Source organism: Podarcis vaucheri, assembly GCF_965113315.1.
Source record: "Podarcis vaucheri genome assembly, chromosome: 6".
NCBI lineage: Eukaryota > Metazoa > Chordata > Lepidosauria > Squamata > Lacertidae > Podarcis > Podarcis vaucheri.
Genome location: NC_138764.1, coordinates 28551211 through 28576758, shown reverse-complemented (window position 1 = coordinate 28576758; position 25548 = coordinate 28551211). Strand labels below are relative to the sequence as shown.

Here is a 25548-nt window from a genome sequence, read left to right as displayed (position 1 = left end):
CAAATATTTTTTCCAGATTGCCATCTAGACTTCTAGAGGCCTAAAGAGACTGTTTGACCAATATGTCACTATTATAAAAACATATCTTTATTATTTAGGAAGCTGGAGTTTAAGCTAAAATATTGCAAGTGAAAGGTCAGCCGTCAGACTTTAAAAGGAGAAGGAAGAAATCACATCTCTCTATGGTTTAATTTTTTTTTTTTTATGGAGGAAATTTATGTTGTAAGAACACATATCAGTGGGATTTCCATAGATGGCTTGGTAGCAGAAGTTTATTCATTACATGTATTCAGTTGATGAAACAAGACAAGATTATTTGGCTGGTATCCTAAAGCTGACATTGATCCATTAACTCACAGGTATGCAAACAGATTTTCAGATTGGATGCTTTGCTTTTAAGCAGGATCTCTCTGGTCAGACTGAATATTAAATACATTACAAAAGCTGTGTGAAATGTTACAAGTCACAAACAACAACAACAACAACAACAACAATAATAATAATACAAAATTTTAATCTTTTCTGCACAAACCTGCAATCTCAGACAGTCAAGAGAAACCTTTGACCAGATGTTGCTGAACTACATATCCATAAACTGTCCAAAACTGATCAGGACATCTGGGAATTACAGAAGCCATCCTGGCCACTGATTGGATCCCAGGATGTCCTGTTTTGGCTCCCAGAAGAGCATGGCTCCAAAAGATGCCTTTTTGTATTTTTTGGGGGGTGCTCTTGTGTGAGTCACCTGGCTCCCATGACAGCATGGCACCAAAGGATGCATGCCTTCCAAAGCCACGAGTCTCAATTTTCTGCCGCGGCATGTTGGAGGGTATGGGACTAAGACTCCGATCATCCATGGCCATTGACCACATTTGCTGAGGCTCATGGGAGTTCAGTATCCTCTGGAGAGCCGAAGGTTCTCTTAAACCTGCTCCAAGACATGATTTAAGAGCACATGAGGTAGCTATCATACTGAAGCTTAACAGGTTTGGGGCTGTTGAGAGCCTGGTTGGATCTAGGAGCTCCGTGTATGTCATCTTGAATACAATAATGGAAGAAAGGCTGGATGTAAATGTGGTAGATAAAAATGGAAATTTGATAGGAGCAGCAGAACAGGCACAATGAAGAAGAAAGAGGGGATATCTGTCAAAATCTGGGACACAGGAAGGCTCATGTCTTATACTCTGCCATCTTGGTAGGATCACTGTAGATGCAGTTCATAGGTTACGCTGGCAGTGTTGTCACAGCTAGAAAAAAATGCACTACCCCAATTGCACCCCATGTTCATAATGTGTGGAAGGCTAAACATCTGGAAGTCACCCTGCTGACACTGATACTTTTCAGTGGATTATTGTGGCATGTGCTGGTGGCATGGGAAAATCACCCCTAGATAGGCAGGGCACCACGTGACCTCACTTTCAATACATCACAATGTGAAGCTGGACCACAGGAGACCAAACTTTGAGTGACACTTCACTGTGGTTCTTCGTAATCATACAAAGAAAAGCATGGTTAGTTTATTGTTGGGTTCTGATATTTCAGACTGTGCTCTAGGAAGTGCTTTCACCATAACCAGCCTGCTTTATAGGCACTGTAGTTGATGAGCTGTGCCTGTGTACATCATACGGCTCTGATTATAGAGAGAGAGGGGAATATCCCATTTATTTTTGCTTGGCAAAGGAAGACTGTTCATCCATCAACAATGACTTTTCCGTGACATTTTCCTGCTATTTTCAGCTGCAGAAGCTCCTGTGTGACCTGCTGCAACAGCTGCTTGCCCTGAGGAAAATTAACATATGGGGCACAGCCTTTTCTCAAATTGTGAGAATCCAGTGTAGCTTGGCTGAAAACCATTGCCTACCCTGGATTATGCCACTTTATGAAGCATTTGTCTTTCGCAATGCTAGTCTGGAATCTCCTCATTTGTTCCTCCTTGTTAAGTAGACCACTTCCTTCCAGGCTTTCCTTCTTTCCTGCTTCTTTTCCCAGTTCAGTCAGTATCAGTATGAGCTAGCTTTTGCCAGTGTTTACTTCTTGGCTCCATCTTGGCCACAGGTGAAACCTGTACTCAAAATGGCCTTTGTGTTCCATGAGTAATAAACCTTATGTTTTCTTCATCGCTTCATCCGGCAGTCTTGCCAGACTATTTCTCTCTGCACATTGCTGCAATATTTTTACCGAACTCCAACAGCCCCCCAAATCAGGTGCAAGAACCCTCACCCCCCCATGGGTGGAACCCATCCATCTAAAGCATCACATCTCAGTGCAATGATTTCTGCTTATGCAACAGGACGTCCCCCTCTCCTCCCCTTGCATGTGCCCCATACCTACTTCAATTCTGCTTCAGAGTGTTAGGGAACCCCTAGAACAAATTTAGGGGTGTGCAGTGGAAGGAGAGGGGGGGTGTCTCAGTGCAGAAGCAAAAATCCTTGCAGTGGCAGAACACATTACTCATCACCACCTTGGATACAAACCCACGATCTAGTAGCTAGGACCATTTCCATTATTGGAGTGTTACAAAGGAAACAGGCTATGTGTATACAGTGGTACCTCGGGTTACAGACGCTTCAGGTTACAGATGCTTCAGGTTACAGATTCCGCTAACCCAGAAATAGTACCTCAGGTTAAGAACTTTGCTTCAGGATGAGAACAGAAATTGTGCGGCGGCAGCGGGAGGCCCCATTAGCCAAAGTGCTACCTCAGGTTAAGAACAGTTTCAGGTTAAGAACGGACCTCCGGAACGAATTAAGTTTTAACTCAAGGTACTACTGTATATGAGTACGCATATGCGCGTGTGCGCGCGCACACACACACACGCCACAAATTACTGTGCTTAGCAACAGTGTGACTGTTCCTTCGGCTAATTGTTTTTTAACAAGCTTTATATTTGATTTATAACTTCAAGATTCCTGCATGGCAGAAAAGAGTGTGGTGCTTTCTGGGAACCTTCAGAACATATAATGGCAAGCTTCAGCGTCTTTGACTACAATACTATGATAGGGGAAGCCACTCAGAATAATTCTGTGATTAGATTAATGCCTGATAGTTACTTCGGAACCTCCTGATGAGATATTAAAATATGGCGACAATAAATATCTTTTTTTCCAAACATACGGCTTCTTTTCAAATATACGGCTTCAATTTCATTCTGAATGCACTCGAGAGAATATCCCTTCTGAACCACGCTGTGTTCCTTGCTTCATCGAAACCTGAAATGGCACCCCTGTTCATCTTCCCCAGACCAATGGAGCTATTGATGAGAAAGAGGGGCACTGGCTCACAGGTTCCTTTGGGTCCTTTGCAGGGATGCAGGGAGATTTTGTTCAGTCAGCATTTTTTAAGCAAAGCAACCTCATTTGCACTTCTGCAACTTATATGCTATCACCCTTCAGATGGCATACTTCTCTGAATTGTATGATGCACTGCTTTGGCTCAAAATAATGCATATTTTAGCAGGGAAATGCATACAGTTGAAAAGTATTTTGTGTGTGTGAAGCTTTTTTGTTTAAAAAAAATGCAGAAAAGAGGATGGCATGGGCTTCTGACTGAACACATGTGAAACCGGCATGTACCAGAAACATCCATAGGATGATTTAATGCAGGAATATATATATATATTTTCAAACCAAGGGCCACATTTCCATCAGACCAACTCCCTGGGAGCCACATGCTGAGCGGGTGAAGCAAAGAATGGAAATGCTACCTTTGTATGGTAAGCTAATTTCTGCAGACACACAAAACACCCCTCTGTGGAGGCCCAGGCAAGCAAGAGATACCTCTGAATTCAAGGACAAAGTCAGCTGATATGGCCAGGGGAAACTTTCACAGGTCAATACAGAGAGGTATTGAGGGTCTCATTGGGCTCCTGAGTGAGGTTGTACCTCATCCCTGATTTAAAGATTAATGAAACAAAATTTTAAAATTCCTTCCAGTAGCACCTTAGAGACCATTTTTTAAAATAAATTGTTTCGACTATGTCAGACCAACACAGCTACCTACCTGTAACTATTAAAGATTAATGATTCATTATTGGGTTTCTTTATCACTTTTTATTTTGCCTCTTCTTCAAAGGAGCTTTGAGCAGCATATATCGTGTTCCTTTGGGCTAGAAACAATGGCTGCCCCCATGGTTAGGGCTGTCAGAAGGCATCAGTTTCCATTCTAACTTGTGTTCACTGTATGCAGTGCTGTTTCTGTTCCACTGCAGTTCAGCTTCTGACAAAAACTGGGTATTTGACTCACTGTCTGCTGTGGCAGGATTTTGCATACGTAATTATTCCTTTTATTACAGTGGTACCTCGGGTTACATACACTTCAGGTTACATACGCTTCACGTTACAGACTCCGCTAACCCAGAAATAGTGCTTCAGGTTAAGAACTTTGCTTCAGGATGAGAACAGAAATCGGGCTCTCCGGAAGCACAGCAGCAGCAGGAGGGCCCATTAGCTAAAGTGGTGCTTCAGGTTAAGAACAGTTTCAGGTTAAGAACAGACCTCTGGAACGAATTAAGTACTTAACCTGTGGTACCACTGTATTATGCCATTCCACTTCATTCATTTCAATTCAAAGTAAACACAATTCACATGGAGAGGGAGTGATCAGTTTGGTCCATAGTTTGTGGACCAAAGTCACCCGCACCACCCACAGGGAATACTGGTTATATTTTCTGGATTTATTTCCATTCCAGATATGGGACAAATAAGCAACACCAGCAATTCTCAACCCCATTGCCAGCAGTATTCTATTACATTCCTACCCAGTTAAGTTTCATGACTAAGGAGCGATTTTAACTCAACAGGCTCAGGTACAACATTTTATCTATTACACTGTACTGGTTCTCTCTAGCTGATGGGTTATTTAAATACATGGTTGGCCAACCGGTGAAACCATTGTCAAATGTACTGCACTGTTAAGGTACTGCTCCTGTTAGGAGCCAGAGAGATATGTGATTCTGTTTAAAACACAGAGCCAATTTTAAACACCTGCCACCACCTCCTTAACTGCTGCTCACTACACTAGTGGTAAAATCACATCAAGATCCTTGAGTAGAACTAATAATAATAATAATATATTTTCCAGCCACTCTGAGCGGCTCCCAACAGAACATTAAAAACACAGTAAAAGATCAAACATTAAAAACTTCCCTAAACAGAGCTGCTTTCAGATGTCTTCTAAAAGTTAGGTAAAGGTAAAGGTACCCCTGCCCGAACGGGCCAGTTGAGGGGTGTGGTGTATAGCCTCCAACGTTCTGGGTAGAGAGGAAGTTCCTAGATTAGTGTGCCTTTTCTTCTTTTGTTCCTTAATTACTTGGGGATATCTTGGGTGATTTCATGAGTGATATTCTGAATATCACTGGGTGGGTCATTAATTACTTGAGGGATATCTTGGGTGATTTCATGAGTGATATTCTGAATATCACTGGGTGGGTCATTAAGTGTAGATTAGTTGCTAAAGCTCTCGTGTCTTGACCTCTTGAGCTTGTGAAGAGTTTTTCTGAGAAGATGGCTGTGCTGCATTTAGTTGTGCTCTGGCTTGGCTTCGTGTATAGGGGCGAGCTATGGTTTTGTGCCTTGTGCCAGCCAGATCTGTGTAGGGATTGCAGGGGGGTGCAGCATCCGGAGGTGCCACTATAGTTTGGTTGCTGGATGGAGTCTGTAATATGTCTGTGGAGAGGGTCTGGGTTTGGGTCTGGTGTGGTTGATTGGTGACGGCGTTCTGTGTGCCTCTGGTTCTGGTGTCGGTTTTTGTGGGGAGGGCTGATTTCCAGATGTCTGGCAGGCGGGACGTGTCGTCACGCTTGTTCATGTTGTGAGGGTGTTTCTCTATCTCGATGGCTTCCATGATTATTCTCTTGTGGTGATGTTCCATGTTAAAGAGCAATTTGGAATCTGCAAAATTAATTTCGTGTCCTGTTTCTTTCATGTGTTGGAAAAGAGAGGAAGTTTTTTCTTCTTTTTTGACGGCATTCTTGTGTTCTGCGATACGTGCATTTATTCGTCTGTTTGTTTGTCCAATGTACGTGGCTGGGCAGACTTTGCAGGGTATTTCATAGACCCCTTGGTTTTCCAGCTGGATTTTGTCTTTTGGGTTTCTGAGGATATTGGCTATTTTTTGGTTGGTGCAGAAGGCTGTTTTGATATTGTGTTTATGGAGGATTTTGCTGATTTTGTCTGTAGTGCCCTTGATATAAGGAAGGAGGGCCATGCCATTGTTTTCTTCTGTGTCTTGGTTTTTGGGGGGTAATTAAGTAATTAAGTAATTAAGTAATTAAGTTCCTCAAGTAATTAAGGAACAAAAGAAGAAAAGGCACACTAATCTAGGAACTTCCTCTCTACCCAGAACGTTGGAGGCTATACACCACACCCCTCAACAGTATTTATAGGAACTCAAACACCAGACTCTGCTCTGTTCCAGTAACAAGAAGCCGAAAGCACCAGCCTGAAGATGACGAGTGAGACCTCGTCGAAACGTCGCACAGACACCCCGACTCTTACACGGGAAGACACCCGAAGACACCAAAACCTGCACACATATATATACATACATATAAAATATATGGATGTTTTATGATGTTTAATGACAGCCTATACTTGTATGCATAATAAAGGTTTGGTGAAGTAAGTAAGTAGGAAGTAAGATTAAATAAAAAGGAATATTTACATAATAATACAAATATGTCAGCACTTTAGCATGCCTTTCTCCTATACCTATTTTTGTATGCAGTTTTGCTTATTGTACATATTGCACAATTTTACTTATTGTACATTTTATTTCACATATTCCTGCAAGCAATTCCCTGCCATTATAACACATTTCTGTATGTTATTTTCACTTGTATATGCATTTTTTTATCTGCACATTCCCCTAATATATAGATTTTTGTTAGAGAACTGCCTCACAAAACTCAGAATTCCAAAGGATAGCTGTAGTTCTGTGCATGCATTATTTAGGAAAGAACAAATTAGGTAGCTTGTGTTAAAACATGTGCTGAACCATTTTTCCCCCTCTATCCATAGTGGCAGCATCAGAAACACTCACACATTTCCCAAAACACTCTAGGATGAGGATTTCCACGGAATCTGGAAATCCTTATCCAGTTAGAAAATGTAGAACAGGGAGCCCACTTAAGTCATAAAAAGCTTTTAAGATGCCTTGAATAAAATTGGGTTTCAATATATTATTAAGAAATGATCATAAGAGTCATCATAGGGGAAAATGATACAGAAAGGTTCTTATCAAAGAATGAGCCAGTCAAGCTGAACGTAGAGGCCTGCTCAATGTGATTGCTTTCCAGCTTAGCAGATCAGTTGAGAAAGTCCTCCGCTGTCACATACAGCTCAAATGTCAAGCTGATTGCTACAGCCTTCATGTCAATTTACATAAATTATCCATAATACTCATATTTTATTTCTAAAAATGATGTTTGCCCGTATTCATAATCTAATTAAAGGAAGACTATAGTAGCGGTTACAGTTGATTGCATCTTTCTGAAGCCTATCAATTCTTCATGACAATGCCAGACAGTCATTCTCCTTATTTCCACAGGTCCCCCCCCCCTCCCGCCCTGCTTTCAGTAGATGAAATCCAAGCAGGAGATGCCTGGGAGTGGGACACAGTTTCTCTCATTTTTAACACATTTTAAAACAGTCCCCAGCATTCATTAACTGCATAAATTCGTTAGCCATTTAGAGATTGGGAGGAATAATGACCCACAGACTCCAAAAAGATTAAATTCTCAATTGGTTGATTATTAACCTTCATTAGTAGTAAAGAACTAGCTAATTGAGAATGCAACTCTATGCAGACTTATTTGGCAGTAAATGCCATTGAACTCGATAGAATTTTTAAATGAGTGGCATTCAATGGTTCTGTGATGTCAGCGGGACAAGGGAAGGAGGCCATTTCCCACAATTCCTCCTTGCAACAGAAGCTCCCAATGGCTCCTCAAAATCTGCTCTGATGCGTTGGAGGGTCCTTCGGAGAAGATTTGGAGTTAGCATGCAAGGAAAGTAAAGGAGAGGGAGGATAATCAATAAATTCTCTCTTGTTTCACTGACAGATATCTTCAATCAGTGGAGGAAAAGCACTGGACACTACTCTGCTGCTATTACTACTGTTCCAAACCCCCAAAAAGGGTTGGACACAGTGGCGGAGGAAGGGGGTGCAGGGGGTACTGGCCACCCCAGGTGTCATCAATGAGGGGGATGACAAAATGAGAAAAATATGAGTTGACAATAATAATACTGGGCTCACGAAACTGTTTAGTTCAGTCATCAAGTGTAATGAAACGCGGCTGGGCACCACATCGTGGGGGCTGGCACTTCTCACATCTCTCCTGGGAGTGATGTGGTGGCTTGGCTGCCTGCAGGCTCCGCGCTACCTGAAACGGCTGCATGGGACTTGTATCTGTCCTCTGCCTCTCCCTCAGCCACCCTACAGCTAAGGGGGAGGCAGCGGAGAGGTCCCATGCAGCGCGCCCTGCCCCGCCACCATAGGTGGCATGCCCTGCCCCCGACTGCAGGACACTTGTACCGCACCTGGCGCCCAAGCGGTGAGCTACGCCACTGGGTGGACAGACTTCAGGCTTGCAGGATCTGGTTTGTGTTTTATTATAACCTTGAGATCCACCAACTGGAGCAAGCTGCAAAATACATAGACTGAAAGCTGGGAAACCCTGAGCATAGGAATTTGTTCTGAGTCCTTGAACTGAATGTCATTAAGTAGACAGTTATTATTATTATTTATTAAATTTATATACCGCCCTTCATCAAAAGATCTCAGGGCAGTTCACATAATAAAATAAAGGATAAAACATAGTAAGTAATTAAACCAAAACAGCAATACAATACCCCCCCTTCCCACAGATACATCTAAAAGGCTGTAGGATATTAATCAGCCAAAGGCTGATTTCACCTGGCGCCTAAAAAGATATAATGAAGGCGCCAGGTGAACTTCCTTGAGGAGAGCATCTCACAAATGGGACGCCATTACAGAAAAGGCCAGTTCTTGTGTTGTCACCCTCCAAACCTCACGTGGGCCTGTGATGATGAACACAGAGCCTGGTTTATATGGGGAAAGGCAGTCCTTGAGGTATTGCGGTCCTAGGCAATATTCTACAACCAAGCAGTATATAAAAAAAACCCAGGACATCCCAGTTGACATTGGTTGCTGAGGAAGTGTTCAATCTATGTCTTGAAAGAGTTTGGATAGTTTCCATCCAAAAGGAACACCAACCCTGGAACAGTTAACTGGCAAAGGAGAAAGACACTTGAAATTCTCAATTATTCTACTTTGGTATATATCAGTACTTCTCTTGTTTAATAGCAACTGTCATTTTGCTGATGTTTCTTGTGTTTCCTTCATGTGGGCTATTACAGCCAAGCTATCGAATGGAAAGAGTAAAGCTATTGAAAGAAAAGAGTAAGTGACCAATTTGCAACAGTGAAGTATGGAAGTAATAACCTGCTAATGTTATCTTCCTGCTATTCATGCTGATTTATCCAGCTTTAGAGAAAACGAAGAGAACTTTGCTTAATGGATTTGCTACTCTCTCTGTTGGAAAAGTCAGCACACTTGAAAGTGATAAGTTTCTCCACCACAAACGTATCACAGTCACAAGGGGGTGACTATCACTTACCTTCCTATAGTACAGTGCGGATTAATCAAAGTACATTTCAAGTCGGTGAGGTTGGGGATGGGTAGATCAGTCTATTTCCTGTCTGTATAAATTTCTCTTGCATTTCTTTCATAAATCCGTTCCCTGCATTAAGCAGTGTGAAAATTCATACTTAATAATGCATTTGAAAGTGAATTTTAACACAAAATGCAAATCTTTTAGCACAATGTATGCCTTTCTAAGCCTATTTTATCCCAAAATACACATTTTGTAGTTGTTGGGGTTGGGTTTTTTTGGGGGGGAGGGTGTTTCAAAATTTACAAAATTCAGAGAAGTGCAATGTCCAAGGAATAATTGGTTTCAAGTACATGTATTAGTATGGGAGGTGCTAATTAGGCTGGTTCACTTCAAAATGCAGGCAAATGAAATTCTCCACCATCCTTATAGTGCCGTGAATTCATGGAGCCAGAGCCAGCACGAGATAGCTTGTAAAATGGGCAGGTTTTTTGAAATGCAAAAGAAGAAGTCTTAGCAGCCTAAGACACATCAACTTCCTTGACCCTGAAGACTGAGGGGCCTCCGCACCCCTCCTCTTCCCAGACCTGTAGAAAAAAACTGATCATATATATATATATATATATATATATATATATATATATATATATATATATATTTGCTTTCGTAGATTTTCACGGGTACAGGAATGCAGGTTTTGGTGTCTTCGGGTGTCTTCCCGTGTAAGAGTCGGGGTGTCTGTGCGACGTTTCGACGAGGTCTCACTCGTCATCTTCAGGCTGGTGCTTTCGGCTTCTTGTTACCCCTTGAGTTCAGTGGGGCTTATTCCACGGAGTAAGAGCACCTTCAGTGGATTGCAATAGCCTCAGTGGTGCCTTCTACACCGCGACCAGATGCAGAAAGTCCCTGGCCCTGTTTGCATCCGCCTGTCCGATGTCGGAGACGGGAGAACGTCCACTTCTCGCTCCCGCTGGAGGGACTCTCCGCCCTCTCCATGGAAGAACCCGCTGCCACTCGACGCCGAAAGCACCAGCCTGAAGATGACGAGTGAGACCTCGTCGAAACGTCGCACAGACACCCCGACTCTTACACGGGAAGACACCCGAAGACACCAATATATATATATATATATATATATATATATATATATATGTACCACTATGGCAGGAAGGTAAATGGTTTTTCCATGTACTCTGGCACTCGTCACGGTCCTCCGTGCACCAGTAGCAGTTTAGTCCTGCTGGCCACATGACCCAGAAAACTGTCTGTGGACAAACGCCAGCTCCCTTAGCCTGAAAGCAAGATGAGCGTCACAACCCCACAGTCGCCTTTGACTGGACTTAACCACCCAGGGGTCCTTTACCTTTATCTTTATGTGATATTGGTAGGGTGGTGGGATGTGCTAGACATTTTCCAAATGCTAAAAAACATTTCTACCAGAAGTAGGTATACACAGAAGATAAAATATGAAGTAATCGGTTTACAAACGTAGGAAAGGGTATCAAGCCATCTATGGGACTGTGTCTGTGACTGTGAGCAACATTAGGACTGAATAAAATTGAAACAAGGGGGGAAATGGCCTCCCTGTTGGAGGGCTCGCTGAACGGAGAACAATGTTTAGCAAAGCGTGAGGGATTTATAGTTAGCCTCCGAGGCAAAATGTTGGTCATGAATTGCTGTAACAAATTTATCGCCACAAACACAAATGCTGACAAATGTCAGGCTGTATCTGCAGTGGTACTGAACTGTCCAAATGTCAGTTGCTCACATCAAGTAGCAAAAAAATTAGCACCTCAAACAAATTTGCTAAACAATGAAAGCTTAAATCTGAGAGGACTTAAATCACAACCTGCTTTGGAAATGATATGGTTCACACTCTGACAATAAAACAGACAGAAAGATGTATTTGGCTATTTATATCTATTAACAAAATGGAGGGAAAGCGAGAGTAAAATGATGGGCATTCTACATTTTCAAAACATCCTGCAAGTGGCCAGCCACACACAATCTTTTCTTTCTGAAGTATAAAAACAAGCAGGCACAAACAGGGCTGGCACTTCTGATTTCAGTAGCACAGGGGTGGGAGGATACATGGAAAGAACGTTCTAACGTGAAGATCATTGGCAGGCGCAAAGATTTGATTGTAACTATGGTCAAAATTTAAATTTCAACAAAACAATGGGTTGGATTAGACTAAATAGGACTCTCTGAACAGGGCCTTTGGACAAGCTTTTGACGACTTACTTAAACTTGTTGAGTGCAATGAATCCACTCTGAGTGTAACTCAATTGGATATCACTCAACCTTTTTCTTTACATCAGAATTTATACAGTGGTACCTCGGGTTACATACGCTTCAGGTTACATACGCTTCAGGTTACAGACTCCGCTAACCCAGAAATAGTACCTCAGGTTAAGAACTTTGCTTCAGGCTGAGAACAGAAATCGTGCTCTGGCTGCGCAGCAGCAGCAGGAGGCCCCATTAGCTAAAGTGGTGCTTCAGGTTAAGAACAATTTCAGGTTAAGAACAGACCTCTGGAACGAATTAAGTACGTAACCAGAGGTACCACTGTAAACCGCTCTGCTTTCATTGAAATCCCAAATGGTTTACCGAAGTACAGAAAAACAACTATTGTCCCATACAAGAATTTATTTATTTCACTGCATTTATATTTTCCCCCTCCTCATTTAATCCCCACAACAACCTTGTGAGGTAGGTTGGACTGGGAGGCAGTGACTGGCCTCAGTGAGCTTCATGGCCAAGTGCACATTTGAACCCTGGTCTCCATGGTCCTAGTCTGACACTCTAACAACCACTGATCAGATTCCCCAAGCATCCCTTGGGGGTGATTCCAATCATAAGTTTTGTTCTTCACATTAGTGAATTTAGTTTTGTTTTTTAAATGCTCATGAAAATTCACCAGCTTTTACATGTGAATTTCTCCTAATGTACACAATTTTATATGAAATGTCTGCCAGTTTTCCCCACGTAATTTTTGTATGTCTTTTCACTACTATATACATTTTTATGCATGCTTTGTCCTAGTACATGGAGATCACTCGGCTGAAAAACTAGTACGTGGAGATCACTCGGCTGAAAAACTACATAACAAAATTCACAACGTGCGAATTTTGAAGGATTGCTGCCTTTCAGGTCTTGCATTCTTTTGGAAAGTTCAAATTAGGCAAGTTCCCCTTTAAATGTAAACTGAACTGAATTTCTTCCCCATCCCCAACTCCAAGTAGCATACAGTAGTGGGCACATGCATCTTGGGCTCTTCGTTTCTTCAAGACATGCTCTTTTGTGGTGTATGTGTATTTTGGTGCACAAATTGGGCACCACTGAAATGAGAGCAGCACAGTTCTTCACCTTTTTGTGACCCAGTTAACTGAACACACACCTGCAGATGGTGTATTGGCAGACCACCTGCTTTTGCTGCCTGCCTAGGACTGAAAAAACAAGGAGCAATGCCCAACACCTGTAAGACATGGCTGTTGGGCTGTCTTTAGCCTACTGGGGCACAAACAGTTCAAGCAGCAGCAACCAGTATAGGTTAAATGCTGAGAGTCTTCAGAAACAGCAAGCCGTACTATGCAAGATTGTGGCAAGCTTAGGTTACAGCAAATCCCACCCTGCACATCTCACATTAGAAGTCACTGTGCACGAGAAATTCCTTAATGCTCTATCTATCATGTAGTCAAATCCCCTTTCTGCTAACAGGGGTGGGAGAAGAGAGAGGGCTCCCTGTTTTCAAAATAGCGCAGCGATCCTGGTGACAGCATCACGCCCCTCGGGAGAACTTCCACCTCAGACTGCGGCCCAGGGGAAGCCAAATAAAATTGCCCCATATTTTGTGCATGAAGTGGGCATGTGGCAGGCGTGACTGAATGTTTTCTGACAGCTCTGTTAATTCAGGGCCCATCAGATGACAGAGAGAATGATTTCTGTAATTATTTTTAGGCATAAGATCCATAGTCAGCTCTGTTAGTGCGTGCTTTTGAAACTGCTTGACATGAAATACTGTTAGGAGTTTGAGGAGGGGGGAAGTAGGCTGCATGTGAGATTCTCCTAACTCCTGGATCCAGCAGGTGTTAAAATACAAGCCCACCTAGCTTCCTGTGTTGAGGTGAAGCAGCAAACTGGAGAGAGAGAGTGTGCACAATGTTTGATTTTTGTTTGAATCCAAGGTTGTAGCTATGGGGAAAACAGGACCCTTTGTGAACCCCTCCATTGCAGGCTCAGGTTGTGTGTGTGTGTGTGTGTGTGTGTGTGTGTGTGTGTGTATTATATGTCCCAAGGACATCACAGTCTCTGATGTGCATTTCCAAAAGGAAACATGAACCCTAGGTAAGTGGAACCCCCCGGAATCTCGCACCATTCAGAGATCAGGTTGGTGTGCAGCAATACACATGGATAGTTTATGTGCTACCCCTTTGGATAAAGCCTTTGAAAGGCAACATGTCTGACTGCATGCACTTCTACTGTATTGCTTGTTGGGTGGGAATGAAGCAAAGATATGCAACTGGTTGATTCTCATCCAAGACATTTCACTGGAGTGCAATCTCATTCAAAGCCTTGCATAAGCAGGCTTTCTCTTTCCTGTAGCTAAATTGAGTCTGTCTTGGATTTGCTTCGGTGTTAAAACTTTGATAGGTTGCTTTTGTAAACCAAGATACAGTCAAAGATTCCAGGAACATGTGCTAGCAGAAACTATATCTATCTATCTATCTATCATCTATCTATCAATCACCTATCTCTATCTATCATCTATCTATCTATCTATCTATCTATCTATCTATCTATCTGTCTATCATCATCTATCTATCTATCATCTATCTATATATATCTATCATCTATCTATCTATCTATCTATCTATCTATCTATCTATCATCTATCTATATCTATCATCTATCATCTATCTATCTATCTATCTATCTATCTATCTATCTATCTATCATCTATCTATCTATCATCTATCTATCTATCATCTATCTATCATCTATAATCTATATCATCTATCTATCTATCATCTATCTATCTATCCCTGTCCATGCTAAAATATTTCTTGATCTGCTGTTGATGGGGCATTATATTTCTGGGTGGCAGGCTGAGAGGAGCACCCCTTCTCCATTCATGATATTTGACCTGATCCTTATATGCTGCTTGCTTCAGCATTTAATTGCTCATTTACTAAACACAGCATCACCCCGACTTTCCCTTCTTTCTTAACTTGCCATGCCATCCACTTTGGGATCTGGCATTGGAACAGAACATGACCCAAGCAGTCCTTCTGACTCCCATTCACCCTTGTCTATGCAAGGTGATACCTTCACTCCAACCAGATAGTAAGCATTTGAAAATAAAATGCTCCGGCAGCGTTGCGATGAATTCGAAGCTACCAGGAACTAGCTACAATTGATAAATTAGCTGTTCCTTCATTGGTGGCATATCTGGAAAACAAAATTGTAGATCACTTCCTGATGTCGGCATTCCCAGAGATGATAGTTACAGACCTGGAAGCAAAATGCATAATACAGTTTCAGTGGGGTGGGGGTACATTTGTAGCAGAGCCGACAGAAACCTTTTACAGATGCAGCTGTCTGCTCTGATTGAGGAGCTTCTTAGAACTTGGTAAGACAAATTCAGAGGCTACACAGTTTCATTTTTCTCAAGTCTCAGAAATGTTTTGATGCTTGCCCATCTGTCCCTGGAGCCTTAAAAATCCCCCTTAGGTATGAATGCCTAGCCCTGTTTGAGCCGAAATTAACGCCTGGGACTTGGACTAACAAAGGTTGGCTTTTTACTAATGTTAAAAAGCAAGGTCTGAGCATGTGCAGGACCTTTTAAGAGCTAGTGTTTAATTCATATTGAATCTGAGTAGGGTGAGCTGAATTATTCATTCGTTAGTTCGTTCAAAACATTTCATCCCACCTTTCCAAAATCCAAGGCAGACTACATAAAACTTGTAAAACAGCAGAAGAAAATGTAAATGATATAAAAAGAAGACACTTTTTTTTTTTAATGACAAAATAGCAAAAGCAGCCACTGTGAAAGTGGGCTTCTTGTCCTTATGCCTGAAAAGATACTATTGAGAAAGAGTTAACAGTAGTAAATATACCGTATTTTTCACTCTATAGGATGCACTTTTCCCCCCTCCAAAAATGAAGGGGAAATGTGTGTGCGTCCTATGGAGCGAATGCAGGGGAGAGGCAGGCAGGAAAAGCCCCCAAAAGCCGCACACAAGCTCCGCGCGGCTCTTGCGGGTTTTTCCTCAGTCCTTTCTCCCTCCTGGTAGAAAAGCCCACAAGAAAATCTCCTTAAAGGGTGCACGGCTCTTGTGGGCTTTTGCGGGAGGTGGGGGTATTGCCATAGCCACGTGCAGCCTCTCCCGGCTGGAGAGGTATGGCAGAAGCCTCTTTAGCCACGCGCAACCTCTCCAGCCGGAAGAAGCCATAGCCCTGCTCAGCCTCTCCTGGCTGGAGGGGCTGCGCGGGGCTATGGCAGAAGCCAAAACAGCAAGCGGGATGCGTTCCACTCGCTGTCTTGGCTTCTTTGCTCTTTGGGGCTGGCAGTGGGGAAAAGCAGCGCTTCCCCCCACCGCCAGCCCCACAAGCTCGGGGAGCAGCGGAAGGCTGCACGCCTTTCCGCTGCTCCCTGACCTGCTCTTTGGGGCTGGCGGTGGGCTTTCCCCCACCAGCCCCAAAGAGCAGGTCGAAAGGAACCCGAAGCCTCCGAAGCGCACTCTGGAGGCTTCGGGTTGCCTTCACTGAAGCCTGGAGAGCGAGAGGGGTCGGTGCGCACAGACCCCTCTCACTCTCCAGGCTTCCAAGGTAGCCGCCTGAAGGCGACTGAACGCACCTTGAATGGCACCTTGTTTTAGAGGGGGAGAACAAGGGGAAAAAATTCTCCCCCTCTCTGCGCAGCGCCTCCTGCCGCTTCGCTGAAGGGGCGCTAGGCAGAGAGGGGGAGAATTTTTTTTCTTGTTCTCCCCCTCTAAAACAAGGTGCGTCCTATCGTCGGGTGCGTCCTATAGAGCGAAATATACGGTAAATAAGATTGTGTTGTCAGTATCTTTCTGGGTGTCAGATGTTTCAGCACAGAGGCGCCAGCTTGCCAGGGCGATAGGGGACAATGTTGTGTGTGATATGTCACATGTGACATCAGGACAGTGGGAGAAACCAGGGGCAGAGCTGAAAGTGATGGCCACACGGCTTCAATGGGTGGCAACTCCTCCTTCTCCTCCTGGTGCCACCACCGGCAGAAGGAGGAGGAGGAGAAGAAAGGTCCAGCCACTAGAGCTGTGCCATGCTTGGCTCCATGCTTCAACTTCACGCTTTTTGGAGGGGCTGCTCCCACCCCCCAAAATATTCAGGGGTCCCAAAAGGGCTCAGTCCCCAGGAGCTGGTGCCCCTGTTTCAGTGCTTCTTTTCTTTCAAGTTTATTTTATTAAGTCTCAACATTTTAAACATGTACCATCAAAACACAATTTCATCCTTTCTCTTATTTCTGTCAACATCCCAACCTATTTTTCATTGAGTTGTTGTTCCTCCCCTTCTGCTGCACCCTATCGTCTATCTATTAAATCGTAGCCACGTTATTATAATCTAATTACCTCTGTTTGTTGCTCATAGCTCAAATCCTGCTCACAAGTTCATCATACTACAATATTTCTTTAAATAGTCCGAAAAAGGCATCCATTCTGCCATAAAACACCCATTGTTGGATTCTCTTCATTTTGCTGTTAATTTTGCCAGTTCTGCATTGTCCATTATGCCTTGCATTGCTTCTTAATCTTCCCTGTGATTAGCAGTAGCACACTAACAAATCAATCACTTGTCTATTAGAAGTGCACCCCACTGAGTTCAATGGGACTATCTTCTAGGTGAGTAGAGGACTGCAGTCTCAGTCAAGCAGTCATTGGTAAACATATTTCTTAGTCCACTGAACACATGTATTTATCTACTAAGCTGCAGTACAAAAGTATACCAATGCAAGTAGATAACTAGGTACCACTGCAGCAGGAAGGTAAATGGTGTTTTTGTGTGCTTTGGTTTCCATCACGGTGTCCCGTTGTACCAGAAGCGGAAAGCTGTCTGTGGACAAACGCCGGCACCCTTGGCCTGAAAGCAAGATGAGCACCGCACCCCAAAGTCACCTTTGACTGGACTTAACCATCCAGGGGTCCTAGACCTTTACCTTTTACCACACAGATTGCAGAACTGAGTTCTTCTGAGAGAAATCGGGTTATTACAGGAGAACTTTGACTTTACAAAGAGAAAGCTCACAGTTCATACATGCCTAACAGTTTATTATACAGGCCTTCATTTTCCAGCATTGTTTGGAAACAATTATAAGGACACAATAGGGAAAGCTGTTCAGATGGAGAGTCTGTATTGGCTTAAAATACCACAAGAGCCAAGATTTCATTGTACTAGTCTTAACAGGTGCTTTTAAAAAGTATTCAATTCTTATTACATTTTTATAGAGTCCATAACTTCCTGCTGCCACAGTGAGAATTGTAGATGTGGAAAATGGTTACTAACACACACGCACCCATGGAATGGGAAAACAATGTGCAATTGAGGCAGCTCCTTGTGTCTAGATGGTGAGAATTAGCTGATAATTACCCTGAGAAAGGCAGCTTTCGTTCAATTTGTATTTTGCATATAATAAGCACTACTTGAAGAGCTTCTTCATAAGCTCCAGCTGCTAGGGTGAAGTTAACCCTATAAATTAGTGAGTGGAGATGCACCTCTAGATTGTCATTATTTCAGACCCTCCAAGTGTCCCTATTTTTCAGGGACAGTCGTGGATTCACAGAAGTCATCCGGGTTTCTGAATTGATCCTAGAATGTCCCATTTTTTCCTTAGGATGCCCCTATTTTCCTTGGAGAAGTGCTGGAGGGAATGGTAGGATATCCCTATTTTCATTGGAGAAATGTTGGAGGGTATGATATTTAATGGGAGGGATTCAAGCACAGATCAGAAATTTAAGTTTGCACAGTTAAAGTAGATTAAATGTGCAACACAACAAACCCATTTCAAGAAATACAATGTATATAATTCAACGGTTTTATTAATTTTGTTATGTTGTTATTGGGGTGTAGGGGGTGTTAGAGGAGAGGTGGGGAACACAACCTTGCTCCTTCTGGGGTACCTTGCCCACCTTTGGTCCAGAAGCTGTCAGCATGAGACAGAAGCCACACCTTGGGGATGGTTTCAACTGGCCGACTAAACCAGGTGAGGGTACTCAATGGGTCTTAAAGCCTTGGTGAGTTAGGGACTTCCCCTGTGTGCAAAGAGAGGCTCTGATGGAGTGACCAGATGAGACCTATCGTGATAATCTCTGTTTCTGATTAAAAGATATTCCATGCTGCTACAGAATATTGATACTTTTGCAAAAGTTTATTATCCTTCCCCAGTTACTCTATACGTATGCCAGAACAACAGATGGCATCTAGCATAAACCTCACATTGTAGACAGAGAGAAAAGTGAGGCTGAGGGCTACTTTGATGTATCATGGATCAAGTATCATGGATCACCTTAAAAATATATATATCCATTTTGGTTTATTTGTCAGAAGCCTGACATTCTGGGCTCCTTCTGATCGGCCTGTCTAGTTGCATTCCTTTGGGCAGGCAGGGTTTGGAAGAGAGAGTTTTGGAATGGGTAGCAAATGCCAGATGTAGTTTCAAAGATGCATGTGGGAAAGTGTTTGCATACAGTTGGGAAGAAACAGGGGATCCTGGTGTGGTCTTACGGCACCAGCCACATTCAATGAAAATGTGGTGGCTCTGCATCTGTGGAAGTCTTTAGCCAGAAAAACATGACTGGTCCTTCAATTTGAGGGTTTGGTTTTTTAAGAGGGGAGCTTTAAAATCTCATTTATTCTCATTTCCTTTTTCTTGATGGTTTTATGACGCCGCTTTTGACGTTAGTTTAAATCTTGTAGCTGAGGTCTAATGAAAAGATGTCAGTTTGTTGTGTTTTGAAACAGTTGTTTTTATTCTGTCTCCTTTATGATACTTTTTTTAAAAAAAGTATTGTCATCTGCCTTGGGATGACAGCCTAAAAATACTATAATGAACCAATAAATAAAAAGACCAGTAAAAAACAGATGCCCCAATCAGCTCTATACTGAATTCTAACAACAACACTCATTTTCAGATATATATATCTACCCTTGGTTGTTTCAGCATTGTGGAAAAATCAAGAAGTTATTTTACCAAAGAGCATCTGTAATTACTGTGATAAAGATGCCTACTCTACTGCCTCTTTGGTAGCACTTAGATTCTTCTACTTTAAAAACTGCATTTTGAGAGTCAGACTGAGATCCAATCCGCATATATTACATTCGAGCTGCATATTTTACTCACAGGACTCATACCCACACAAGTCAATGGAAATAATTCTTCAGCAGGCTGTTGCTGTTGTTGAAACAATAATCAGGACTTGGGGGATACCGCAGTGCCTCCATCTGTGCTTAGCAGATGCTGATTTCTACAGGAGTCTTGCATTTTAGGGAACTCCTGCAGAAACAAAACCTGGGATCTTGAAAGCCTGTGAAGGCTCCCTTGCCTGGGATTCTGCATCACACCTAATTGGGATGCTGAGGAATACTAAGAAAGGATGTTATCTGCTCTCTGTATTTATTCCCTGGTTAAGCAATGGAGGGAGTGTGTGATAGCTGCCAGGATCTGCTGAATTTGTTCGTCTGAGGTTGATTTCTCCCCTGTTGTCACAAGTTTTTATGGAATTATTTTTTCAGCCATTTCATTCCTTAAAAAAAAAAGAAAGCCCAAAGTTTCTTCTTGTTTTGTGTTGCTCTCAAAGAGTAAATCCAAGCAACTTGCACTGCCAGCCTGACAGATGGGAGTGATTGTTGGCGTTACAAAAATGTGCAAAATATAAGACTCCAGTGTATCTCGTTGGAACAAGAGAAATACTCCCCACTGCAATCTGGAAGGCTGGGGGAGTGGCTAGCAGATGGTGAACTCATGTGATACATGCATCACCTATGGGGTTGGACAGGTTTTGCCCAAATTTAAGCCATCCCATCCAGTGCCTATTTGCAGCATTGCCTGACCCGAAATTCCTCCCTTCATTTCTAAAAGTCTCTAGCCCTTGTAGAACCAGGAATCTGAGGCAAGATGCACAGGAACTATTCTTCAATGAAAACACTTGTGTTTATAGGGCTTCCTGTGGTGGAGGAGATTGCAAAATATCTTGCTCTCAACACTTCTATGCAGACAGGAGCACAGGAATGGAAATTCAGAGTGACTGTGGTTGTTTGCTAGGCAAGCAAACAAAGCAGCTAGCTTTTGCCTTATTCTGTATTCTTTCCCAAGCTGGAGACCGTGTTTCTAAGCACACCTCATTTGCCAGGTGAAAAAAAGAAGCAGCTATGACACATCGAGCACTTCGTGGTACAGTCTGGCAATTTCACGGTCAAAGTTTCTGCTCAAACTCCTGGCTCAGTTTTGTGAATTTCTAACTGAATTGTGTCTCACCAGACATCTCCCACCATCAGGAAAGCAGTGAAGACCAGACAAGCTGCCTCTCCACCACCCTGGCAGGCAGCTTCCCCCTTTTCACTTCAAAGCAAGTCATGGTCTTTGTAGCTTGTTGCCTGCCAGTCAGCAGCCCAGTAGGCAACACCTCTTGCTCTGCATTCCAAGTTGGCTAGGTAAAAGAAACAGGTCTCTCTGCCCCACACTACAAAGTCTAATAGGCTTTGAAACCAGGATTTGTCCATTGAGTCCATTGAGTCCAGCATGCTGTTTTCACAATGTCCTACAGGATGACTATGAGAAGCACGCAAGAAGGACTTGAGTAGAACAGCAACGGGCATTCAGAAGTATAGGGCCTCCAGCAGTGGTGGCAGCACATAGCCATTGTGGCTAGTAATCCATGAATTCATCCAGTTCTCTTTCAAAGTCCTCTTTTTCTTTCCTTTGTCCTTTTGTTCCTCCTCTCCTTTTTGGTGCTAACCATGCTCCGTGTCATAGCTGCACAGTGTTGTTGTTGTTTAGTCATTTAGTCGTGTCCGACTCTTCGTGACCCCATGAACCAGAGCACGCCAGGCACTCCTGTCTTCCACTGCTTCCTGCAGTTTGGTCAAACTCATGTTGGTAGCTTTGAGAACACTGTCCAACCATCTCGTCCTCTGTCGTCCCCTTCTCCTTGTGCCCTCAATCTTTCCCAACATCAGAGTCTTTTCCAGGCAGTCTTCTCTTCTCATGAGGTGGCCAAAGTATTGAAGACTCAGCTTCAGGATCTGTCCTTCCAGTGAGCACTCAGGGCTGATTTCCTTAAGAATGGGTAGGTTTGATCTTCTTGCAGTCCACGGGACTCTCAAGAGTCTCCTCCAGCACCATATTTCAAAAGCATCAATTCTTCGGCAATCAGCCTTCTTTATGGTCCAGCTCTCTGCACAGTAAAGGTAAAGGTAAAGGTACCCCTGCCCGAACGGGCCAGTCTTGACAGACTCTGGGGTTTGTGCGCCCATCTCACATCTATAGGCCGGGGGCCAGTGCTGTCCGGAGACACTTCCGGGTCACGTGGCCAGCGTGACAAAGCTGCATCTGGCGAGCCAGCACAGCACACGGAACGCCGTTTACCTTCCCGCTGGTAAGCGGTACCTATTTGTCTACTTGCACCCGGGGGTGCTTTCGAACTGCTAGGTTGGCAGGCGCTGGGACCGAACGACGGGAGCGCACCCTGCCGCGGGGATTCGAACCGCCGACGTTTCGATCGGCAAGCCCTAGGCGCTGAGGCTTTAACCCACAGCGCCACCCGCGTCCCTCTCTGCACAGTACTTTAGCTAAAACCACACTTGACAAGCCTTCTTCTTCTTCTTCTTCTTCTTCTTCTTCTTCTTCTTCTTCTTCTTCTTCTTCCTGTGTCTGAGAACCATCATTTGTGATTAACCCTGGCCAGCTAAAATGCTAGCGCAGATACACAACCGGTCATGGTTAGCTCTGAGAAATGGAAAGGGGCATAGAATTTGCATACAGGAGTGGAGGAGAGGACAAGGCATATGTATTACAAGGCCACTTTGATTAGGTGATCAAGCAGCCTTACATCCCCGTTGGGCTTGCGACATCATCTTACCCTGGCAAAAGGATTCCACTGGCGAGTTATGTGTTAAGCAAGAGTGTTTCTAATCCGTTTTAATCATGTAGGCATTCCCTCCTCAACGCCTGAAGCTATTAGGTAAGGCAAGAACAATGCTTCTTTTAAATTAAGATGGTTTCATTTCAGACTGCGTTAAGCCCTGAGATCTGATGGGCTATAAATAGAGACAGGCAAGCCATTAGATAACAAGCAGAAATGACATTCATAGCAGGCAGTTCCACATCCTCATCAAAAATGTGCTGAAATGACAACAGCGAATGTGTATTAGGAATTTAATGTAACTTGCTAGTGAATTGTTATTGACCTTGGCCTTAAGGTCCGAGCTGCCTCTGAGTTTGCATTTTATTCTGCCTCTCGAGCATGCGGTGCAACGCCTGGAGCTGAAGAGGGGGCGGGGAGTCTCAAGCCCACAATCCCCTTAAGGAGAACAATGCGAATGTAAAAGGGGACGGAGGAGGATAAGGTCACCTGTGATTTCAAATTAAATTTTCTAATTTTAAGGCACAGTTAAGTCAGAGGCTTAGCTCTTCCTGCTGAGGGGCAAACCTTTGTCTGAGCTGCATACTCTTGAAAAAAAAAGAAGAAATCCCTTTTACAAAGACAAGAAGATGTTGGGCAGAAGAGCTCTGTTTTAGCCTCCCCCCCCCCCAACATACTGGCTTTTTGTATGTGAAGGGATTTTTATCCACACTGAAGAGAATTCAAAGTTGCATACAGAGTTAACAGTGACTTGAGATGAAATCCTACCTCAGGCAGACATTTCATTGCAGAATTTAACAGCAAGGAAACTTACAACATAATCCTTCTAGGACAGGGGGCCTATAACCTTTTGGCCCCATGGGCACATTTGAAAGGAACTGTCACAAGTGACACACACATGCAGATGCCACAGCCAGGCACAGACAACAACCACTTCTGCTGATTGCTTCTCTCAAGTTTAATCTCAACAATAGGAGACGAAGCCTATGAGCACCAAAGAAGGTCTCTGTGGTAACATGAGCATGCATGGACACCACACTGATAAACTCTATTCTGTGATATTGTCACTAGTAAACAATGTCCCCAAAATCTAGCTACTTACTTTTTCCATAGTTGCCCCCTTCTATATACAAGAAAAAGGCTCGGGCAAAAAAAATACCCATAGGCACATACCTCAAATCCCAATTGAATCTGGTTTGGAAGTATTTTTGTCCTGATCAATGTAGCTACTTGGGTTAACTCCCCACCAAAAATATGTAACAAATATTCCATAGGGAAGCACATTTCACCAAAAAGAGGCTGGGATAAAACATATCCCAAAATTTTTGAACTGATTTCTGTAGCTGGGACACTTTTTCTCTCAATAGAAAGTACTGAGGGGTTGTTTTTATTATTAAAAGAAGTTGCAATGGTTTTTTTCAGACACAATTGACCCACAGTAATAAACTTTAGTGCCTTTCCTCAGACACAGGTTGTTTGAAGACACTGAATTTGCCTTTGGGTAGGAAACTGTCTTCCAGTAAACACCATCTGTTGGTTAAAAGAAAGTGGAGTGTTGTTGTTTTTTACATCTACAACACAAAGTTTATAACTGATGTCAATTTGTTTAGATGGCTTTATGGATTGGTCAACAGATACTTCTAAACTTCTAAACTTCTGTCAAAATAAAAAAATTCCTTCCAGTAGCACCTTAAAGACCAGCTAAGTTAGTTCTTGATATGAGCTTTCGTGTGCATGCACACTTCTTCAGACACTTCTTCTGTGTTTGGAGATAGCATACCTTTGTGTTTCAGATGTAGGCAATGGGCAATAGGGCAGTGATGGTTCTCCTTATGGTCTTGGACTCGGTGGTGGCTGGTGCCCATTGGGGTTGGTAGGGCTGAAGGCAGGGAGACCAATAACCAGTGGTACCTGAGTCAGTGACAAGCACAGCCTGGGCCAATGATAGGTGGAGACTGAATCAAGTAATTCTAGACCTGCCCCCATCTGTCTCCCTAAGGAGGAGGAAACTTACAGGCAGTCCCAGTGAGGCAGATTGAGGGTGGTGGGGCAGTGTCCAGTGGTTCAGGGATGTTTGGAGTTATAGTAATGCAATATCTAGAGGGCCACAGCTTTCCCGTCCCCACAAGAGAGGATGGCTCTCACTGATACATTCTCCTCCTGGCCATTACTAGAGACAGTCTAATGTCATATGAGATGGGCCTTCATCTGTCGCAGCAAGGCTGTTATTGCACTTATGCAGTTTAGCCAAAGAAACATAGAAGAAGAGGAAAGATTTATGGGCCTCAAGGCTTTCTCCCATTTTAGAAATGTAAGCATTTTTGGGAGACAATTGCAATAAGTGGAGCTTTTTTTAAAGTTTCTTATTATTGATCATTTCTAGAAATGCTATTACAGCTCAGAATCTATTCTCTATTTGGTATGGCCCAATCTACTGGGTATTACACACATTCTTTCAACAGGAGAATGGCAAGTCTTTGTTTTTTTCCTTAAATTATGCACAGTTCCCAGGTGTGGCTCTGTATTCTCTTACAGCTGAAACAAAGGAGAAGCAAATTTCAACTTCCCGTCCTATTGCTTTTGCTTTAGAAATGGCAGAATAGTGTGCCAATATGTTTATGGGCCTCTGAGGATCTGGGAAACAATGGGGGCGGGGGACAAGAATTTCATTTTCTCTGAAGCAGAATGGAACTGTTTATTTCATATAGAGAAACTCGCATTGAGTTTTGATTTAAAGGGAGGCCTTCCAAAAAGTACAGAGTGCAATCAGAGACTGGAAACAATCAATAGTTCCAGTTA

At 43.2% G+C, this 25548-nt stretch overlaps 1 long non-coding RNA gene across 4 annotated transcripts in view; it reads right to left on the bottom strand.

Annotated features, from left to right (window-relative positions):
• LOC309535206 overlaps positions 1-25548 on the bottom strand; it is a 135187-nt gene that overhangs the window by 78707 nt on the left and 30932 nt on the right. For 2 of the 4 annotated variants that reach the window (XR_014221113.1, XR_014221115.1), the window contains exon 4: positions 14738-15145. The exons of 1 other annotated variant lie outside the window; for it this stretch is intronic. This is a non-coding gene — a long non-coding RNA (uncharacterized lncRNA). Of the gene's footprint in view, positions 1-14737; positions 15146-24541; positions 24661-25548 lie in introns of those variants that run through there. One more of the 4 variants, XR_014221114.1, reaches the window with a different exon arrangement.